Genomic DNA, 21,219 nt, shown 5'->3' with positions numbered 1-21,219 from the left:
AATTTACAGAAGCCAGAAGAAAATTCTTTGCCAGTAACTCAAATGTCATAATTTGACTCAAGTCCCAGCTGCAATTCTTAACTTCCTGGAGAGGGTGACAATTATCAAAGATATATATGTTTGATTTGGAAAGGCCAACTCTTTGGTATAATTCTCTTCCGCTGCATAATCAATTGATGAGTCATGACCAACCACATATGGGTATGCGTATATATATATAAATATATATTTGTATGTATATAAAAATATAATTACAAAAGATAGTACGTTATATAGTACGTTTTGAGATACTGTTGGGCTTAAGAAAGTACCTGTTCCTCTCTGAGCAATCAGTGGTCCTAACTAAAACTTAGGAATCAAACTCAGTTCTCAGCCTTTTGGCTTTAGGGTGCTCAATCATGTCAGCCCAAGACATTTGCAAGGCTACCTAATGCTGCAGGATGGAAATCTTGGCACAGCTGAGTTCTCTACTAGATGAATAAGCTCTCTCCGCTGGACACAGCCTTACTGAGAACCAGTATGACTCTGTAGCACAAACTTGCGCAGGAAGCAAGGAACATTGCAAAATTTACCACTTTCCACTCCATGTGTAAAGCACTTGGTTTGACCTTGCCTTCTCAAGCAGAGGAGCACAGCTACATACATATTTCAAAGGAACATAACAAATCATGACACTCTACCACATATGCTTAAACCCATGGGGAGAGCCTAAAAGCCAGCATGTAACAGATGCGAATCATGTTGTCTGGGTGAAGAGCTGAAGGGCTCTCCCGTGTTCTAGTGATGACTAGAGCAGAAGAACCTAGAGAGAATCATAGAATCATAGAATTGTTGAGGTTGGAAGGGACCTTTAAGATCATCGAGTCCAACCTTTAGCCTACCCTGACAAGAGCCACTTCTAAACCATGTCCCTCAGTGCCCCATCTACCCTTTTTTTAAACACCTCCAGAGATGGTGAATCCACCACCTCCCTGGGCAGCCTATTCCAATGTTTAATAACCCTTTCAGTGAAAAAATGTCTCCTAATATCTAATCTAAACCTCCCCTGACGTAACTTGAACCCGTTTCCCCTCGTCCTATCACTTGTCACCAGGGAGAAGAGGTCAGCCCCCATCTCTCTACAACCTCCTTTCAGGTAGTTGTAGAGGGTGATAAGGTCTCCCCTCAGCCTCCTCTTTTCCAGGCTAACACAATGAAATTTTCCAGAATAACACAATGAAACTGGCCTTGGTGTCAGGCTGAGCTCTACAGGCCTGAAACATCGCATGGGTTTCGCAGGGGGTTTGTAGATGCAAGGCTTCTCCTTGCCACATCTCTGCAGAATCAAAGTCAGCTAGCTGGTAGCCAAGGCTGGTATTCAGGATGGAAAAGGAAGATTTAATTTTGGAGAGATGGTAAGATCCATTATAACTGTACTCGCCTGCAGACGTAAGTAAGAAAAATTTGCAGGAAAAACTTTTGCTTTTATTATATATAACTGCTGTAGTTGAAAATGAAACTGACAAGTTTGCCTGCACACAAGCCCTTCCTCACATCTGGATTGACCTGACATAGAGAAGAACTCACATCATAAGCCTAACCATTCAAAGAGATGAGGTGTTTTATACTCCTTGCTTTCTTCTTCAAGCCAACTGTCAATTTGGTTCTTTTCTTGCTAGGTTTCTCTGTTGAACCTACTGCTTCAGCACTTGAGTCCTTCGTAACGCTGGGGACAGGAGCAGACCATTGCTTCACCGGACCAGGATGTTTTCATAGAATCATAGAATCATAGGGTTGGAAGGGACCTCTGGAGATCATCTAGTCCAACCGCCCTGCCAGAGCAGGGTCACCTAGAGCAGGTTACACAGGAACATGTCCAGGCGGGTTTTGAATGTCTCCAGAGTTGGAGACTCCACCACCTCTCTGGGCAGCCTGTTCCAGTGCTCTGTCACCCTCAGGGTAAAGAAGTTCCTCCTCATGTTTAGGTGGAACTTCCTATGTTCAAGTTTGTGCCCATTGCCTCTTGTCCTGTCCCCGGGCACCACTGAAAAGAGCCTGGCCCCATCCTCCTGACACCCACCCTTTAAGTATTTATAAGCGTTGATAAGGTCACCCCTCAGGCGTCTTTTTTCCAGACTGAAGAGACCCAAATCCCTCAGCCTTTCCTCATAAGAGAGGTGTTCCAGTCCCCCAATCATCTTTGTAGCCCTCTGCTGCACCCTCTCCAGCAGTTCCCTGTCCCTCTTGAACCGGGGAGCCCAGAACTGGACACAGTACTCCAGGTGCGGCCTCACCAAGGCAGAGTAGAGGGGGAGGATGACCTCTCTCGACCTGCTGGCCACGCTCTTCTTGATGCATCCCAGGATGCCATTGGCCTTCTTGGCCACAAGGGCACATTGCTGACTCATGGTCATCCTGTTGTCCACCAGGACTCCCAGGTCTCTTTCCACAGAGCTGCTCTCCAGCAGGTCAGCACCCAACCTGTACTGGTGCATGGGGTTGTTCCTTCCCAGGTGCAGCACCCTACACTTGCCCTTGTTGAACTTCATAAGGTTTCTCTCTGCCCAGATCTCCAACCTGTCCAGGTCTCTCTGTATGGCGGCACAGCCTTCCGGTGTGTCAGCCACCCCACCCAGCTTGGTGTCATCAGCAAACTTGCTGAGGGTGCACTCTATCCCCTCATCCAGGTCATTGATGAATATGTTGAAGAGGACTGGACCCAGTACTGACCCCTGGGGAACACCACTCGTCACTGGTCTCCAACTAGACTCTGTGCCCCTAATCACAACCCTCTGAGCTCTATCTTTCAACCAGTTTTCTATCCACCTCACTGTCCATTCATCTAACCCACACTTCCTAAGCTTCCCTATGAGGATGCTGTGGGAGACCGTGTCAAACGCCTTGCTTAAGTCAAGGTAGACCACATCTACCGCCCTCCCCTCATCTATCCATCCAGTCATGCCATTGTAGAAGGCTATCAGATTAGTCAGACATGATTTCCCCTTGGTGAATCCATGCTGAGTACTTCTGATAGCTTTCCTTTCCTCCACATGCCTTGAGATGACACCCAGAACGAGCTGTTCCATCATCTTTCCAGGGATGGAGGTGAGGCTGACCGGCCTGTAGTTCCCCGGCTCCTCCTTCTTGCCTTTCTTGAAGACTGGAGTGACATTGGCTTTCCTCCAGTCCCCAGGCACCTCGCCTGTTCTCCAGGACCTTTCAAAGATGATGGAGAGCGGCCCAGCAATGACTTCTGCCAGCTCCCTCAGCACTCTCGGGTGCATCCCATCAGGGCCCATGGACTTGTGAATATCTAGATGATCTAATTGGTCCCTCACTCGCTCCTCCTCAACCCAAGGGAAGTCGTCTTCTTTCCCTGTTACTTTATTCAATGCCTGGGACTCCTGAGGGCTGGGCCGAGCAGAAAAGACCGAAGCAAAGAAGGCATTCAGTAACTCTGCCTTCTCCACATCCTCCGTCACCATGACTCCTGCCTCATTCAGCAGTGGGCCTACAACTTCTCTGGTCTTCCTTTTGCTTCCAATATACTTGTAGAAGCTCTTTTTGTTGTGCTTGATGTCCCTAGCCAGGTCTAATTCCAAGGCGGCCTTGGCTTTCCTTGCTTCATCCCTGCACGCTCTGGTGGCATTCTTGTAATCCTCCCAAGGGGTCAGTCCCTTCTTCCACTTATTATAAACTTCCTTCTTCCACTTGAGCTTTTTCTGAAGCTCCCTGCTCAACCATGCAGGTCTCCTGCGTCCCTTGGCCGATTTCTTTCTCTTAGGGATGCACCGATCCTGAGCTTGGAGGAAGTGGTCTTTGAATATCAACCAGCTTTCTTGAGCCCCTTTGCCTTCCAGAGCCCTAGCCCACGGGATCTCTCCAAGCAGTTTCTTGAAGAGGTCAAAGTTAGCCCTCCTGAAATCCAAGGTTGTAATTTTACTTCTTGTTGTTGTTTTGTGGATAGTACCCATGATCCTGAACTCAATCATTTCATGATCACTACAACCTAGGGTGCCCCCAACCTTAATGTCCTCCACCAATCCCTCTGTGTTTGTCAGTACCAGGTCTAGAAGTGCTCCTCTCCTTGTTGGCTCCTGTACCACCTGTGTCAAAAAGTTGTCATCAATGCACTGGAGGAGCCTCCTGGACTGTGCATGCCTGGCTGTGTGGTCTTCCCAGCAGATATCAGGGTGATTGAAGTCCCCCATGAGAACCAGGGCCTGCGCTTGCGAGGCTACCTTCAGTTGTCTGTAGAAAGCCTCATCAGTCTCCCCATCCTGATCAGGTGGCCTGTAATAAACACCCAGAACAGTGTCCCTCATATTTGCCTGTCCCTTAATCCTCACCCATAAGCTCTCAACCCGCTCTTCATCCGCCCCTAGTGAGAGCTCGATGCATTCCAAATGCTCTCTCACATAGAGTGCAATTCCACCACCACGCCTTGCTGGTCTGTCTTTCCTGAAAAGGACATAGCCATCCATGACAGCATTCCAGTCATGCGAGTTGTCCCACCACGTCTCAGTAATTGCAATGAGATCATGGCCCCGCAACCGCACACAGACCTCCAGCTCTTCCTGCTTATTCCCCATGCTGCGTGCATTGGTGTATAAGCATTTCAGAGAGGGAGTTGTGTGTGTAGTTTTGACCCTTGAGATGTGGTGTGCCTTCTGGCTTTCAGAAATACTGGCACACTGGCCCATGAGCGCTGAGCAACTACACCCTGGCACCTCACCAGCAAGCCCAGTACCATCCCCACCCCCCTTCAGATCTAGTTTAAAGCCCTCTCAATGAGCCCCGATAACTCTTGTCCTAGAACCCTTTTTCCCCTGGAGGTCAAGGTATTCCTGCCTGTTACCAGCAGGCCAGGCGTTTTGTAGATCAGGCCATGATCAAAGAACCCAAAGTCCTGCCGGCAGCACGAAGCTCGAAGCCAGGCATTGATCTGCTGGGTCCTTCTATTTAGCCCCTCATCATTCCCCGCAACTGGGGGAATAGACGAGAACACAACTTGCGCTCCCGATCCCTTGACCAGCCGTCCCAGGGTCTTGAAATCTTTCTTCATTGCCCTTGGACTTCTTCTTGTTACCTCATCGCTGATGAGGTAATAAGCTTTTTTCAAAAGGCTTTTTTTCTGTGGAGCTGCAGAGGTGGGCTGCCACCGATTTGTCACTAGCAATGATAACCTGTAGTAACCCAGGAAAGATATTCTTCTCTCTTTTGCCCTCAATAGCCCTCCACCTGCTGAGCCTGACATTCTCTTCAGCAGAGCTGTATTTCACAAAGGTGTTGTCCAGACATTTTAGTTTTGTGCATCTGAGAGTTAAATAAGCTAGTTTTTCCTTAATAGCAAACTTCTCAAATGTGTATTTTAGGGTTTTTTAGCTGTATTTTAAAAAACACAGTGTAACAACGTCTCAGTAGATACACAGTCACTACATTTTGTGGGCAGGCTGCTTAATTCATCCAAATGAGTAATGGCCTGAGTTCTAACAGTGCATGGGAAAACACTTCTCTGGGGGACTCTGCTTTGCCATGGAGGAAAAAGATTTATACCGGCCTGGCTCAGCTCAGCATATTTCTGTTACCTACTCCTCCATCGCACATGCCTCTTAAGGCCTTTTGCCTGAACAGGATGCACTGACATCATTTACAGGTGAAAGTCACCAAGGAAACAGCCTGAGGAAACCCCTAGTTTGTGTTACAACCTTCATCAGCTTCGTTAGCTTCAGTCTAGTTGCACAGAAGTTGCAGCATTTCATATTAATCTGGACAAGCCCTAGATATATGGGCTTAAACCAGAATCCATACAGCCTTGTGAGCAAGCTCAACTTTATAGTCTGCAAGTGAATTCAAACAACAAGCGGAACCCTTCCTTGGGAAATGACAGCAAAAGCTAATACCAACCTTGCCTGAATTTATCAAACAGTAAATTCATTCTATGCACACATGTATAGTGTTTGCATTCCAGGAAAGTTGCTAATATGTTTGACTTCAGAGTGCTTTCTCTGGTCCCTGGACAATAATAATCAGGACATCTACTCCTTGCCGTTGTGATTTGCACACAGTCTAAGCAGCCGAGCTGAACATGGGCCAACAGTCACCCCTGGGTTCAGGACAAGCAACATCCTTTTCTATCTCCAGCTCTGTCAGTGTGGTCTTTGTAGGGTCTACATAGCTGAGATTTGGTTTCATCTGTCCTGAAAGCAACACACAGCTTCCAGCATGCCTTAATGGAAAGGATGACAGGAAAAAACCTTTGGTGTAGAACGGATTGCAAAGCCCCTGTTTGGGAGGCAGATGGAGGGGGGGGAGTGTTGACCCATTCCTGGAATATTTGAGTATTACCTCAACAAAAATCAGCCTGGGCTACTAAAATGACTTCCTGGTGATGAAATGGCTGCAGCACATGCTGTTAACTACTATTACAATGAACTATTTACACTTTGTAATTCTCCCACTTCTTTCCACACAGTATCACACAGGTGTGAATAAAAATGTACCATTGTGAGAAGCTTAAAAAAAAAAATAATGCCCTGGAAAATATTCACAGTGTGTGTCTTTGCAAATGCAGACAGAATAAAAAGCTTATTTTGTCCGCCTGACATCATTGCTCTGTCCCCTACTCTTTTGAGATGGGCTATCTACTCATTTTCCACCATCTAATAACAAAAAAGAGATGTCAACTGAACTGAGAAATACTGTCAAGCAAGCTGCCCCATTGTCGTATCTGCTAATGCAGCACTAATGTGGTATGGCATCATTATCATCTCTGTGCTCTCTGTCCACTGTTTCTGTGCCTGCTGCTTGTAATCTCTAGCTGCTGTAGCTATTGAAGAAGAGATTTTTTTGCCTGTTCCCACTCTCGCCCCACGAGCGTTGTAATCGTTTCTTCAATCAACACGATAATCTGTGACCATCGTCTCTAGGAGAGCTGGTGGCAGTATGGAGCGTTAGACCTGCCTCAGCCTGGCTGACCGTGCAAGTAAACCACCCAGTCACAAAAGAAAAATGCAATACTATGGCACACACAGTTCAGTTGCCGGGATGAGGAAAGGGCACTTGCAGCAAGCTATGAACAACTAACAGCAACAGCTGTTTTGGCTCTGTTTCTCGTCTCAGTAATGGGTGGATTTATTAGCGGTTATCAGTTACCATTTCTGAACAAGCTCTGCTGGAACTGTTTTCATTGGTACCAGTGTAAAAATACAGTCAAGACACAGCGTGTGAAGCAGCCACCACCTGCAGCCCCCTACACCAACAGTCTCCGGGATTACTGTGTAGTACTAACTCTAGCTCTGGCTCCAATTTAGTTTCGTTCTTCATTTTGTCATTCAAACCAAAATGGAGGCTCTTGGAAGGAAGAGGGAAAATCATGTGTTCAATTCTCCCAGAAATGCTTCCCAATTGCACAGAAAGGCTGTTTTAGACAATGTTCACCCACAGCACCTTTTGGAGATGAAAAAGTACAAGACCTATGAATACTGCTTCCCTGAGTTCATTTCCAAACTAGTGTAACTATGGAGGAATTAAAAGCCAAATTCCCTGCAGCTACAGAACACTGAGGACAGGAACACAAGGAATCTGTGTCCCAAGGGCCGCCAGCACACCACTTGCATTTTGCAGTCATTTGCACAAATGGGACCAAAAAGAGAGCTCCCGATGGGCAAGGAGTGTCTGTCCTGCTCCCGCAAGGGTGCTAGTGCCTGGCAGTGATGCTTGTGTGCCTGTGCTCTGTGGAAAGGGAACAAGCTTTCAGACATCTCTCCTTTCTAAAACCTTCACAGGAGAAAGAAAGGTTTCTTAGGGGCTTCCAGGCAGAGGAATAAAATTATGAAAAATCCAAATATTTGAAGTACTTGGAGCAGGTGACTGATCTGAATGCAGCACAACTTGGCGTGGGGGGATTACCTCTCCTCCACTAGCACCAGCCGCTGCAGGGCACAGTCCCTTCTCCTGCAGCTTCCCTGCCACGTTTGACCCTGGCTGGTTCAGGTGCACCTCGCTAGCAAATCCTGTAGTCTGTGCCACCTGGATGATCGTAGGGCTGAGAAGATGACACATTTCTACAAGAAAAAGGTCTTGCTGAATGTACCATTTTAAAATGATGGAGACTAAGCATTACAGATTGCAATGGCAGTGCAGCCGCAGTTTATCTCAGTCGTAGTTTTGCACAAGGCAGGCCTGGTTCTAGCATCCTTCACTGCCACTTCTGTTGAGACAGTCTCTTGACAAAATGACTGCCTCAAAGTACAGTGAAGTGGGGTATTTTATGGGGAGGTGGAAAAGCCATACAGAAAAGAGAAAAGAGAAATCTTCATAGAAAGAAAGTGGGAGTGAACTTCCCCTGACAATAATAAACAGAATAGTCTGCAGATAAAATAAAGAAGCAAAGCCAAATCCTAGTTCATTAAGATAGCTCAGGAAAGAGCCTAGAACTGCAAACTGGACAGTTTTTGAAGACCCACAGAAAGGCTGGAGGAGATAAAAACACATCCATTTAAAATGGAAAAATGTTGTTCTCAAGAGAATTAAGCTCGCAAATCTAAAAGACACAAAAAAATGCTGCACATACATAAAGCAGCATGGAATAGGAGTAACACTGTTATGATACTGCTTGTTAGTAAAGAAATGCATAGATAGATATTTGCTTCTATTAATGCCCTAATAAGGTTTCTGGATAATATTTCCAGTATAAAACTTGGCTATTCAACTACCAGATCATTCTTATGAAATCAGAGATTTGGGTCAGAGATGTGCAGGACTAACCATGTTATTTCTTAATCTTTGCATACTTACATTGTGCCCTTTGCCTACCAACAGTAATAACACCCATCTCTTACATGGCTTTTCAGCCATAGAAATAATAGTACTTTAAAGGACACACAGCATTCATCCAGTCGTTGGATGGACGGGAAATCTGCAGCAAGCAGAAGTGAAGTGACTTGTTTCATCCTTTCATGACAGCAAGTGATCATTGGCCAGAATTGCACAGAAATACACATATACATACATATATAAGCATAGCTTAATATGTGTAACAGATCCTTTGGTGTCTAGTGAGACAAGCACAATGCCAGAGCGATCTGGAGTCAGAATGCCTCCAGGGGAGATGAGTCACTGATCCCCTTCACAGGGACTTGAAATGCTCTTTCCCTGCCCTGTTGTTGCCTTCTCTATAGAGAGAACCAAGCAGGAGCTTTGCCTCTGCCCACATCTGCTCCTCACCTTCAGGGTAGCCACTGTGGTTAACAGGAATACTGCAGTCTCTCTTCCTTGGGCTTAAGTCTGGTTTGCAGAGTCCTGCCCCGTGGTCTTGCAGTGGAAGCCTTCTGGCACCCTTTTCCAATCCTGGGGCAGTGACTCGCCTCTCCTGGGGCCCATGCCCTGATGGGGGCAGTAGTTCTGTCCCAGGAAAGACTGCACAAGAAGTGATGATAAAAAATGGAAATGTCCTACCTTATTAGAGAAACACCTTATTTTAAATACTCCACAGGGCTGCTCTGTCACATGCTGAAAAATCTGCAGGACATTATCTTGGAAATCAGTCCCTGGCCTTCAGAAGGGGAACTTCTCACATGGGCATAGGATGTTTTTTTCTTTCTCCCTAAATTCTTGTCTGCAGTATAACTCAATGTCGCTGCCTTTTTATTTTTTTGTATTTTCTTTCTTCGAGATACTACTCTGAAATTTTCTCCCATTTTCTTTTGGATTTAATTTTGCAGTTTACTTCCCTGTTCCGTTAAGTGTTCATTCAAGATATCTCGGCTTTGAAGAGACATCTGAGGTGAGGCTCGTCAGTTTTTCTTCAGAAGAGATTTGTTTTGTATGCTCTTGGTTTTAGGCTCAGCTACAGTATAACTGCAGGGGGTTCATGTTTAAATTGAGCTGCATTGCTCTGGCTGCAGGAGTGGGCCTATGCAAAGGAAATGCACAAATCCATAAATAAGGCTTGGCACGATTTCACTGCTCTACTTAATGCCGACATTTGCAAGCTCTGTTTTCCCAAACCTCTTGCTTCCAAATCCCTGCACCTGCTAATTTGTTAATTCTGTTTTCAGTGAGTTTAGACTTGTGTAGTCTTAATTATGCTAATGAAGAATAAACTATTTAAAATATTAATGTTTTGCAAACTTTAAAAAGAAAACAGTTAACAAATACCTTGCCCCTGGGTCTGTCTTCACTGTTGGATTCACAGACTGGTCCAAGGCATTACTTTTTCTCTCCCAGGCTGTCTTGAGTACATGCCCTGTCCTCCCTCCTCCTCTCTCAGGTCTCTTCTGACACAGCTTCACTTTCTCCTTTTCTGTCTAATCTCTGCTGAAAGGAAGAACTTGCAGGTTAATGAAAATCACCCCAGAAGTGGTAATTACCACAGCTGTTTCTATGAGGGTTTTTTTCCCTCTCTTGATATTGATCTCTTTTCCCCTTCAAGGCTCTGTGAAGGCTCTTTGCTTCTGCTTTCTTCGATATAGTCCTTGTAACTGGTGTCTGGAAGCTGCTGGGAATTACTGGGGTGCCACAGACCTCTGTCCCCCTCCTGTCCTTTGGACATCTTTCAGATATCTGTGCCAGGCAGGAGACTTACACTTCTGGCAAAGCAATGAGGCATAAAACAATGTGTGGTCCCTATGAGGCAGTAGCTCCTCCCCATGCACCTACAATTTTAATGCACCACTCTTCTGCTTTCCCTGAACATCACTTTGCAGAATTGGTTTATGTTTTCCTGGCTTCTATGTAAAATGTAGGTCAGACCATGGTAGACATACATCAAAATTGTGATTTACTGCACATGAAAGGAATAGTGAGCACCAAACCTGCAAAGAAGAAAGGTGACTAATCGCTTAATTTACCCAAACAACATCAACCTGCAGAATGTCTCGGATTCTTGAGGTTTCTTCCTATATATGCACTCCTGATGGACCTTTAGCTGTGCTTTTTATGCATCTGTCTTTCCTGGATGTCTATGCAGAGCTGCTAAATCACAGATATACAACATGTAGGATATCGTTCTCACCATCTCCCTGACAAGATAGCATTGTTTCTTACAGTACAGATGGCTTACAAGATACTGATCTCTGCCAATGGAGCAGCAGTGCACTATCTGTAAAGTGACTCTGAAAGGAACTGTTTTGGCATTAAGATTGAGATTGAGGATAAACCACATCACGCAGTGAGGGCTGAGCAGGCCTCAAGAAGGCCGTGTAAGCAGTATCACTTTTAGCAGCGTATTAAGGAGTTGTTTCACCCCAGGAGAGCTGTCTTCCCCAGGGTTGTGTGCTCTCCATAACCCATGACTGTTCACAGTCTGCATGACTAGACTACGCTAGATTACAGTCATACCATGCTTGTCACTTCCTTGGGAGTCTAGCCACATTTGCTGGCGTTTATTTTCAGCCCTGAGCTTTGGGAGTTCAATAATTACACGAGAATGTGTTCTTCTGGAAAAAAAAAAAGTTTCTAGCCTCTCGGGTGTGAAGTAAAGAGTGTGAGTCACTGAGTGAACTTCATTGATGCAGAAACCAGACAGAAAGTGTCCCAAATTCTCTTGGTTTAAGAACCTCATTAACTTTAAGCCAAAGCTTGCAGATCTGAGATATGGGGCAGAGAAAGGCTTTGAAGCCCATGGACTTGGCTGCTTGGTTTGGGCATGCCAGACCTTCTCTGCAGGCCATGGCACCACCTTCTCTTTCTTGGCTGCAAAAAACCCAACATGGTCCGTGCAGCAGGGAATACGTTTGTGCTCTGCTCTGGTACCCAGCAGGTCAGCGCAACGGTGGCATTTTGTACACTGACTCATGATCGCACACTTTAAGGATTGCCTGCTTCACTATTTATAAAACTAAAAGGGTGTTATCACTCAGTCAACACAGTGCAGAAACATCACTGGGTATTCTCCATGAAGACAGTTCTGTAAGTCCATTAAATCATGCCAGCTAGATATCATACACCCTTGTTCACATGTAGCGTGAGAGGATCCCTTTGACTCAATCAGATAAAACAGCCACCAATTTAACACCACTTACAGAAGCAGAGGAGAAACGCATTTCTATACATGCCTACTTACAAGCAAAGCCTGCTGAAGCTTCTCTACTGGAAGACACCTCTATTACTGGCATGCAGAGCTTAAAATCAGCCGAGAAAATATGTTACAGACTAGACAACTTTATTTAAGCACAGTCATAACTGTGGCTATAGACAGAAATGCAAACAGCATGTATATTACCAGACAGCCACTATTTTCAATTTTCTTTCCTTTTTCTTTAAAGCCCTGGGCCCAAGGGCCCTCCTCCCACAAATGCTTGTTTACTAGCATGTCTGGTTAGGACTCCTTGCAAAATAGAAAGTACCATCACCCCCATTTTCTAAGTAGAGAAAAGCAGGAGACACCACCAACTTTTGACAGGAAGCCCAGGGCCGACAAAGAACCTCACTCCACTCCAGGCTCACACCTTAACCACTGACTGATGGCTGTACTACCTGTGGAAGACTGTAGAGGAGAGTAAGACTTCAGTGTAGCACAGCTGTTTTCCATACTGACATTTTAATGAAAACAAGGCACTGGAGCAGCAGATATACAGTGATGACGCACTGCTAGTCTCTTCTGACAGGCACTATTCTCGCAAGTTTTCATTTTCTTTTGGCTTCCTCTTGCCTTTTTTCCTCTTGATTTCTTATCCAAAAGCTTCCATCATAGATGGCTGTGAAGAAACTACAGCCATCTGTGAAGAAAATTTGGGTATCTGATTCTTAGACAGCTACAGGAGTTAGCAGAGGGCCTGGGAAAGGAACAAAAGGCTCAGAGAGGTTTGAACAGTCCCATCAATCTCAGTGAGGGGCTAATTCTGGGGCACGATCATCAAGGTATCAATGCTGATTGTAATTCCAGTCCTTAGAGAAGAGAGGAGATGGAAAGTTACCAGTTCATATTATTCCTCCTTCCTACCTTCATGCTTGGGTGATGTTTGAAAACACCCTCACCTATTTTACCCCTCCTAAAAGGGGCTGCATAAACAAAATTTGTACGAGAAGTGAACAGAAAAGGAGCTATGCTCAAGGTCTTCACTGAAACACAGGAAACACACAGACAGAGAATTTAAATAACTATGCAAACTGTTGGAGGGACCACTGCAGATGTCAGACGTCACTCAGACGCCATTTCACCTGGCATATGTTACTTTAATGAGTAGAGATGGGAGAGGCACTTCCACCTTTTGCTTGCTCTGTCTGACCCCAGTCCTGGACTCTGAACTACCTCCTACTGTGAACACTGTTCAAAATGTAATCCTCCCTTCTGAGAGTTATTTCCAGAGGAGCAGGTCTTTTGACATTGACTGGAGAAATGAGTATCAAGCTAAGATCTCCACTGTCTAGCTACCTGAGTCTTAGCTTTCCGCAAACCTTCAAAGCTGTCAGGAGGGCTGGGGACGACCTCTGGGATGACTGCAGAAACAGCATAACCACGTCAGCCAAGTTTCTCACAGATCATCAGGTCTACGGCAAAACAAGCAGAATTAATGTGTGGGAAATGAGATTAGTCCCCATCTCTGCTCTGACTTTGGCTTCTCATGTCAGTTATGTGAAGGGTCTGGTGGTTCCCACCAGAATTGGGTCTGTCTGTTATGAAGTATACTCCATGAAATGTGGCAAAATTAGAGTGTGGGTAAAATCCTTGAGGTGCCTGAGAGCTTCTCTGGGGTTGAAAAGAAATCAGGATTCTAGCTGGGAGTTTTAGCAGTAGCATTTGATCTATCTGACAGCCACATCCCAGTAATGTGGCAAACTGGGGATTTTTCCACTGCCTTTCTGGTGCACCTTTGGGCAAGTAGTTTTTCAGATCGGCACTTCTCTTTGCTTCTCTCATTTGGTTTTAGAGTATATGGCATCGCTGATGGCTACAAGTAAGGACACCAGGAGGCCTTGGTCTTAGTTGCTGTAATAGGAATCTATTCTGTTTCTAGAATTCATTTTTTGCCTTCCTCACAGCTTTGATAACTTTCTCTCGTTGCACAGCTCTCATTTTCAAGATACTGTCAGCACTGCTCTTTCCAGACACATAAAGCAGATAAAGTGTCTGATTAAAAAATGGATCCAAAAGGCTAAACCCAGCTTGTATAACAAACAACTGGCAAAGATATTAAATGAATGACCTGGGGATTTTTTTTACTTATACTTTCAATGGGCATGGGCATAATGACCATGTACAGTTCTATAATTTCAAGCTCTACGGTTAGCAACAATCCTATTTTACACAATTTTTTGTTCATCTAATTAGCTGTTAACATTCTTGAACGCTGTCCATTTAATTTTATTACCCACAATCAAGTTTTCATAACAGAATAGCAAAAATGACTGCAAAAAGAGTATCCATGGAAGACATAATATGTTACATGCATCACTGCAAGGGAAAACTGCGACTTTCCTCAAATTCTGAGCTGTTCCTAGATGGACTGCATGATTGATTAAAAACCTGAGTCTGATTTTGCTTGGGGGTACATTGTCACAAATCTGAAATTAATTCTTTGACTCTAGAATAACCCTGCATCCCTACTGGCTTAATTACACACAGAACTTCAACAAGTATTCAGGTCCATGATTTTTGCAAGACCTTCTCATTTTTCAGGTCCCTTTCTGTAACTATAATAAAAGAACAGTTTTGCATTTAGTAGCTAGTTTCAGCTAGCACACATGTGAAAAAATAAATAAAACAATGAATTTTTTACACGGATGAACTAAGGCCAAATTCTTCTCAACATACTGTGGTTACATTTCATAGGCCCTGTGTTCTGAAGTGCCATGATGGACCAGAAGTATCTTTTTATTTAATGTTACAGTACTTGTAGCCTGTCTGTCTTTCCTTATCTTCTTCAGTTCCTGTTTCTCTGAGATTTTCATCCCCTGCCCATCAAATACCTTTGCACAGCACAGCTCTCGAGTGTGAAGACAGATTCACCACCTACTTTCCTGTGCCCTCCAGCACTCTGAGGAGCCCTTGCATCCTCTTTTTTAGCTGGATTTTGCTGTCAGTGAAGACCTCTTTTCTGTTTGTTAGAAACTAGTTACCTGAACACCCAGACTGTTTTTCTTACCACTGGTTGCCTCTGTATTTCCATGGGGAGGATGAATGATGACGGGCAGGAGGGCTATAAGCCCTGGGCTCTACCCATACTATCATGGTCACTAGAAACTCTTCCCTCTGCCCTGCTTTTGCTCCCAGCTCTACCTTAAAAAAATTAAAGGTATTTCTTGCTGCTGACTCAGATGACCCTGGCACACTGTTGTGCATCAGTCCCTGCAATAACCTTGTCACTGTTTTTCTCTTTGCCGCCATGAAGCCCACTTGCCTCCTGCCCACACACTCTTGTAATGGGAAGGAAGGCACTACAATCCTTGCACCTCTCCCCAAGGCCAGACCTCGAGGCTCCAGGTGGCATTTATTAGGAGTACACAATTTGAAGAGACCCCAAGTTGAAGATGCCTTTCTACCTCAAGTCTTTATTTTTCCTCCTAGTACTCTGGATTTCCTTTCATCGCTGAGGTATCACAGAACAGTCCACCCTCGCTTAGTCATGGATGACTTATTTTCCTTAGCAAAATCAAAGTGTTTTTCTAAGGGTATATTCTGGGCCCTGAAATAGGTTTAGGCTTTTTTTTGGTGAGGATTATTGCCCAGTTTCCCTTTATCTGTGCTTTGAGTTTTCTGTGGTGCTTTTAATGACAGCAGCTCTCAAGCTCACTCTCAACATGCTAGGTCAGGTAAAACAAACAGTGTCCCACTCGCTTAGTGGGACTGGGTGAAAGAAGCTGGACTACTCCAAGAATTGCCCTATATTTCAGGTGAGCTACCGAGTCTCTTTGTAAATCCTTAGCAGGACGGTCCAGGCTGTTACACAGTGACTATCGCCCGGCGTCTGGCTACACTGGTTCCACAAATGTTACTTGGCTGACATTTCCGGTTGAAAAAGTCAAATGCTATCCATATGTTTCCCAAATTTCATTCTGGACTTCAACTTCCATAAAAGAAAATGAGGGGCAGTGATAGCTCTAGGGATACTGCATTCCTGCCAAGGATCCTACAGTTCGAGCTGCCCCAAATGAGTGCAAACACTGTACCAGATAACGCCACAGACAGTGAGCGGAAAGCTGGCATGAAATGTTCAGGATACCTCAAGTATGCCCTCCTTAAGACTGAAAAAGGTGAAACCACTCAAACAAACAAACAAACAAACACACAAACACCATCCCTCCCTGGGGAAAAAAATTATGATTGCCCACTCTGTTTGTGTAGTGTTTGACAAGAACTACGATCCCAAAGCCACCGCATCAGCCACTGAGCCAGCCAGCCTCCTAAATCTGTTATTGACAATGAAGCTGTTTGTTTGTCATCTCGAGGCTGAACAGGAATGACATTTCTGTTGCAGTGCAGTAAAAGGTTAGCACTTGCATAAGCTGATAAATGTGAAGTCAAGGTGACTCTACTTTACGTATTACATTAGCATAGGACTGCAAATCCTTAGGGCACACAGAGAAGTCTAAGTAAGCAATATAAGCAACTACAGCATTGCAACTGAAAACATTTCTGGGAAAATCCTCCCTTTACACACATAAAATGCAGGACAAAATCTCAGAGTGTTTGCAGTCTGCTAGGCTCAGGGCAAAGACAACAGAACAAACCAATGCTCAGGTACAAGGGATGAATATTGCCTATTAACATAGGAGAAATCTTTTCCATTATATTATTACTTTCCATTAAATTGAATAAAAGGACCCAAGTTCTGGAAACAGTGTCTCATTGTAACGCCTATATGATTGGATGAATAAATCTGTTTTAATTAAATGCCTTTTTTATAGTAGGCTGTAACAAAATATTGTTAGAAAGTGAGAAGCTGATAGCTGGCTTTGAGATTTCAAGTAACCTTCTCCTAATTAAGTCTGTATATATTTATATGTCATATTTATATGTCATCTTAGTGCAAGAAAATACTTAGAGCTCTCCCTTCTCTTAACTTCCTTTTCTATTTTCCTCTCTGGTGTTAGTTATTAATTTACTACTTTCTTCCTTCACATCACTTCAGCCAAAACCAGAGCCAAATTGTTTCAAATGCATCTTACTCACTCTGAATTTCATTCTGTTTATGCAGATTCACTTGTCTTGATGACTTCAGTAACATAATTCCTAATTGCACGGGTAAAACTGAGAGAGAAGCCACTGTTCTGGACTCCTTCCTGCTTTGTTACACTGGGCGGATGCCATTGACTAGACTCCCCGAATTAAAACTCTCCTCTAACTCAGCAGGAAAGGTATTGCAAAGCTTTGGTAGCACATCAAAGTCTCTCCATGCTTTGCTTCTCGTTTCATGTACCACCGATGTAGTCTATCACATGCTGTTATTGAACTTCTTCACTTCTCAGCTCCAAAGCCTGCTATGTTTTGAGTTAGTCTATTGTCACTCTCACTTTTGGGCTCTATCTTCCCTACTCAGCACCCCCAAAAGAGGCAAGAGAAGAGAACAAGTCCCAGTTTAGGAGTATGTCTCTAGCCATATGTCACCAGTGCTTTGCTGGTCTTGGATATGTGCAGCTGGGGAGCTTTAGGACCAAACAAAGCACGAATATACAGGACCATCTCGTGATGCCTTCTATATCTATATGCAGAAATAAGGTATCTTGGTAACAGGAAACATTGGAGAGTGCAAAGACTGTATTGACATTACCCAGGAGGGTAAAGAAGATGTTCAGGTCATGGTATGTTCCTGGGCAGTAACAAATACAAATAGGATCCTTTATTGAAACGATCACATGCAGTTGGGTTCTAGTATGTCCTACAGGCTAAATCTATGGTTTCCCCCCGCAAGGTCTCCCCAGCTGCCTAGATATGAAAGGCACTGTCAGCAGTACTACAAACACACAATAGGCTGGTCTAATGCGAACAGATGACTTGGTTTCCACCAGAAATAGTCCATCAGTATTCATCAGTTCCCATGGACTTGGGCACTCGTGCAAAATGCAGTCAATCTCCAAACACCTATGAAAATGGAGATGGTCAGACTAAAAAACCTTTCGTTACTCAAACACCCCGCTGTGTCTCCAGCATCCCCACTGCACAAAGGTGGTCCATCTAGGCTAGAAAAATTCTGCAATCCAAGGAGGCTGTTTCCATGGTTCATTTTTCAGATGTGAGAGGCTCTCTTTAGGACCAACCTGATGCTCTGGATAACGATAATTGATCCATATGGATTCAACAGGAGTGTTGGATAAAAAACAGTAGATCAGGCCTCTGGATCGAAACCAAGATTAAAAAAGAATGAATTTAAATGAGTAAAGAGTAAGTCTACTTACATGCTGGTTAATTTGGAAACAAACCAGTACTTTTGAACAGCATCAGTTATCCATTATATTTATAAACGATCTTTTCTGTAGAAGGCTTTAGTTCCACTGAAGAGAAGACCTGCCCATATTCTTCACTTTTCATATTTGAAGATTTTAATTCAGTCATTTACCCCTGCTTTGGGCTGACCTTAGCAGCAATAAAATTGTCGCCTATGCAATGGAGAAAAAAGACTGCCCCCCAGCTTGCTCCATCCTCTATCATCCAGCAAGACAGAGGTAAAGAATCTACAAACTTCTACAGGAGTTTCTTCTACAAACTCTTTTGCTTGGATCCTCGATCTAAGAGTGCTTCATAATTATTTCATAAATAACCTACTTTATGTTCCTTTCTTCCCAACTGCTAGTCCCATTTTAGCACTGGACATGTTCAATATTGAGTTTAAGCTGGTCATAGCAACACGATGTGTGTGCATGTGCAACTGCACCACCGCTAATGGTCTCTTTGTGAGAAGTGGGATGGGTTTTGTGCCTCCTCATCTGAAGTCTCAATTTTTTATGATTTCATTCCCCAATTAGTATTCATAAAGGCATATTATATATGTTGGGGCTATAAAAGATGATTAAAACTAGAATCCATCCATCACAAAATCTACATAGCATGTTAGTATCCCCCGTGTAACCACATTATTAGTAGCACACTGTTATTTTGCTTCTGAATTAATAAACTGAACTCAGTGACAGCTTTGCATGGCATGGCATCAAGGAAGCAGAAGACCTGGCTTTGACTTCTTGATCTTGCATCATCACGGGTATGCTGCTGTGTTTATCTTTCCTTGTCTGTAAAATGGGTGACGATGCTGCTAATCAATCCTAACTCCATGTTAGGAGGCTCAATCCATAAAGACAATTTAAACCGCAACTGCAATATAGACACAACATTAACACCATTTCAGATTTTCCAGAAATGAACAAGAACTAAAGGCCTAATTCGATTTACTTTGAATTCTGCATTCTCTTCATAACGCTTCAACATTTAAGCATGGGAACATGCTACGGACCAGGCCTCACTGCTCTGTGACGGCACACTGCTGTATGCCCCAGCGTGTACTCACTCATGCATGGTTATCACTTGAAAAGGGAGGAAACCCCATGCCTCAATGTGTACAACAGCACTCAGCTTGCCAGTACCACTGGAGGGCATTTGAACAGAGCAGGCTGTCAGGCTCAAGCATCAGTATCTGGATCAAGACAAGCCGCATCCTGTGGCTGCCCAAATTTTCCTACAGGCACCATGGAAAGTGAGAGACCAGTTTACAAGCCATTACTGGCAAAAACATGTTTGGCCAAACGTCCAGGAATACCAGAGCCATTTGTAGAACCTGGATCAGGTTCTGAAGTATCCATAAACAACAACAAAATCCATCTAACAATGTAGGGGCTATGCATAATCTGACAGCAGTGGAGGTTTGACAGGTGTTTGTGGTCTTATTCTGGTTCAAATGTAGGAACAATCAGGCACAGGACCCTCTGACGACACCACAGCCTCTGCGCTGCAAGTTTGGCAGCTAAAGGACTTCAGCCAAGCAGAATAACCAGATTAAAGGATTCTAAACGAGCACTGCCATGAAAGGGGCTGTGTAGCAGGACTGCAGGAATCACATCTCTGTGACACTATCTGGAGCAACTCCTTAGTTCCCTTCCCTTCAGCCTGTCACAGTGCAACACAACGCACTTGGCTTTCATCCAGCCATGTGTAACTCCATGCTTACCGAGGGCTGAGTCTGAACACAAGCCCAAACTCCTGGGCTGAGTCAGCCCTCATTCTGGGAGGGACAGAAAGATGCTTCTGAAGAGGTCACCTTCACAAGTCACCTGCCACGCCAGTGAAGGCAGGTGTCCCTGCACCTTTGGCCACTGAGGGGAAGCTCTGAATGCAGAAGCAGGAAAAAAAGAAAGGCTCTGATGCCAAAAAAAGCGAACACACAAAGCAGCCCTGAACTGGCCTGCTCTGAACAGGTCAGTGACACTGGGGAGGGAGCTTTGTTTCCAGTTGATTTTCATAAGCGAGAAAGATTAATCCAAACATGCATGGCAAGATCATGGCAGCAACCCTGCTCCTTCATTACACCCCAAATACTTCACCCTGAATTTTGGTGCCATCAGCTATTGGGCTTTAAGAAAGCATGAAATTAAGCCATTCAGAGGACAGTGAGAATGTCTGAAAAAAGAACATTGCTCTTCAAGCCCAGATCCAAAGCTCACTAAAGTCAGTGGGAATTTTTCCGTTTCCCATTGTTGTTTCCCTGGTCACCTCGTAGGTCCAGAGGGTCCCTTCAGATTTCACCAGCAATTCAACCCGTGGCCAGTCCCAGGACTGGTGAAAGAGTATGGGCCAATTAGAGCCACATTACCCTTCAGCCAGGCAAGAATTGGGAATTCTGAGAACTGAGCTTAGCCTTGGACTGAAAATGTCCCTGAGCAGGGACCAAACAGAGATAATAACTCTGACAAGTCTGATCTTTCTTCCATACAAGAAAGACCAAACAGACTTTGGCCAGGGTCACCCTTGCGTTGGTCACCTGAATCCCAGCCTTTCCTTTTCTTTCCCCATCCTTCTGCTGAGTGATTTAAGTACCAGGCTCTTGACTTCTCTAGATGCTCCATTTTGCATAAATAATTACAAACTGTCAGGGCTTGGTGCCTGTTATGTTTGTAGGAGAACACCCCCCCGCCATTTTCTGTCTTGTTCCATTCATGAGTACATTCAAATGTTTGGCAAAATCAGAAGACAACCCAGAAAGATCTGCTAGAATTTGTGGTACCTGACACCCTCCATAGATGTATGGCCAGTGCAGATGAATATTTTTGACAGGAGATTGGATATAAACCCTTGCACGAAGAGCTAGAAGA

The 21,219-nt window shown here is 44.4% G+C and overlaps 1 protein-coding gene across 2 annotated transcripts in view; it reads right to left on the bottom strand.

Annotated features, from left to right (window-relative positions):
• TRPC5 (transient receptor potential cation channel subfamily C member 5) overlaps positions 1–21,219 on the bottom strand; it is a 106,637-nt gene that overhangs the window by 78,427 nt on the left and 6,991 nt on the right. Inside the window, exon 2 of one of the 2 annotated variants that reach the window (XM_074601035.1) lies at positions 10,141–10,296. The exons of the other annotated variant lie outside the window; for it this stretch is intronic. The gene's annotated coding sequence lies outside the window, so the exon portion shown is untranslated. The remainder of the gene's footprint in view (positions 1–10,140; positions 10,297–21,219) is intronic. 2 annotated transcript variants of the gene reach the window in all.

The sequence above is a fragment of the Larus michahellis genome, chromosome 9, assembly GCF_964199755.1.
Source record: "Larus michahellis chromosome 9, bLarMic1.1, whole genome shotgun sequence".
NCBI lineage: Eukaryota > Metazoa > Chordata > Aves > Charadriiformes > Laridae > Larus > Larus michahellis.
Note: the sequence above shows the minus strand (reverse complement) of the source record. Positions and strands in the feature narration are given on the sequence as shown.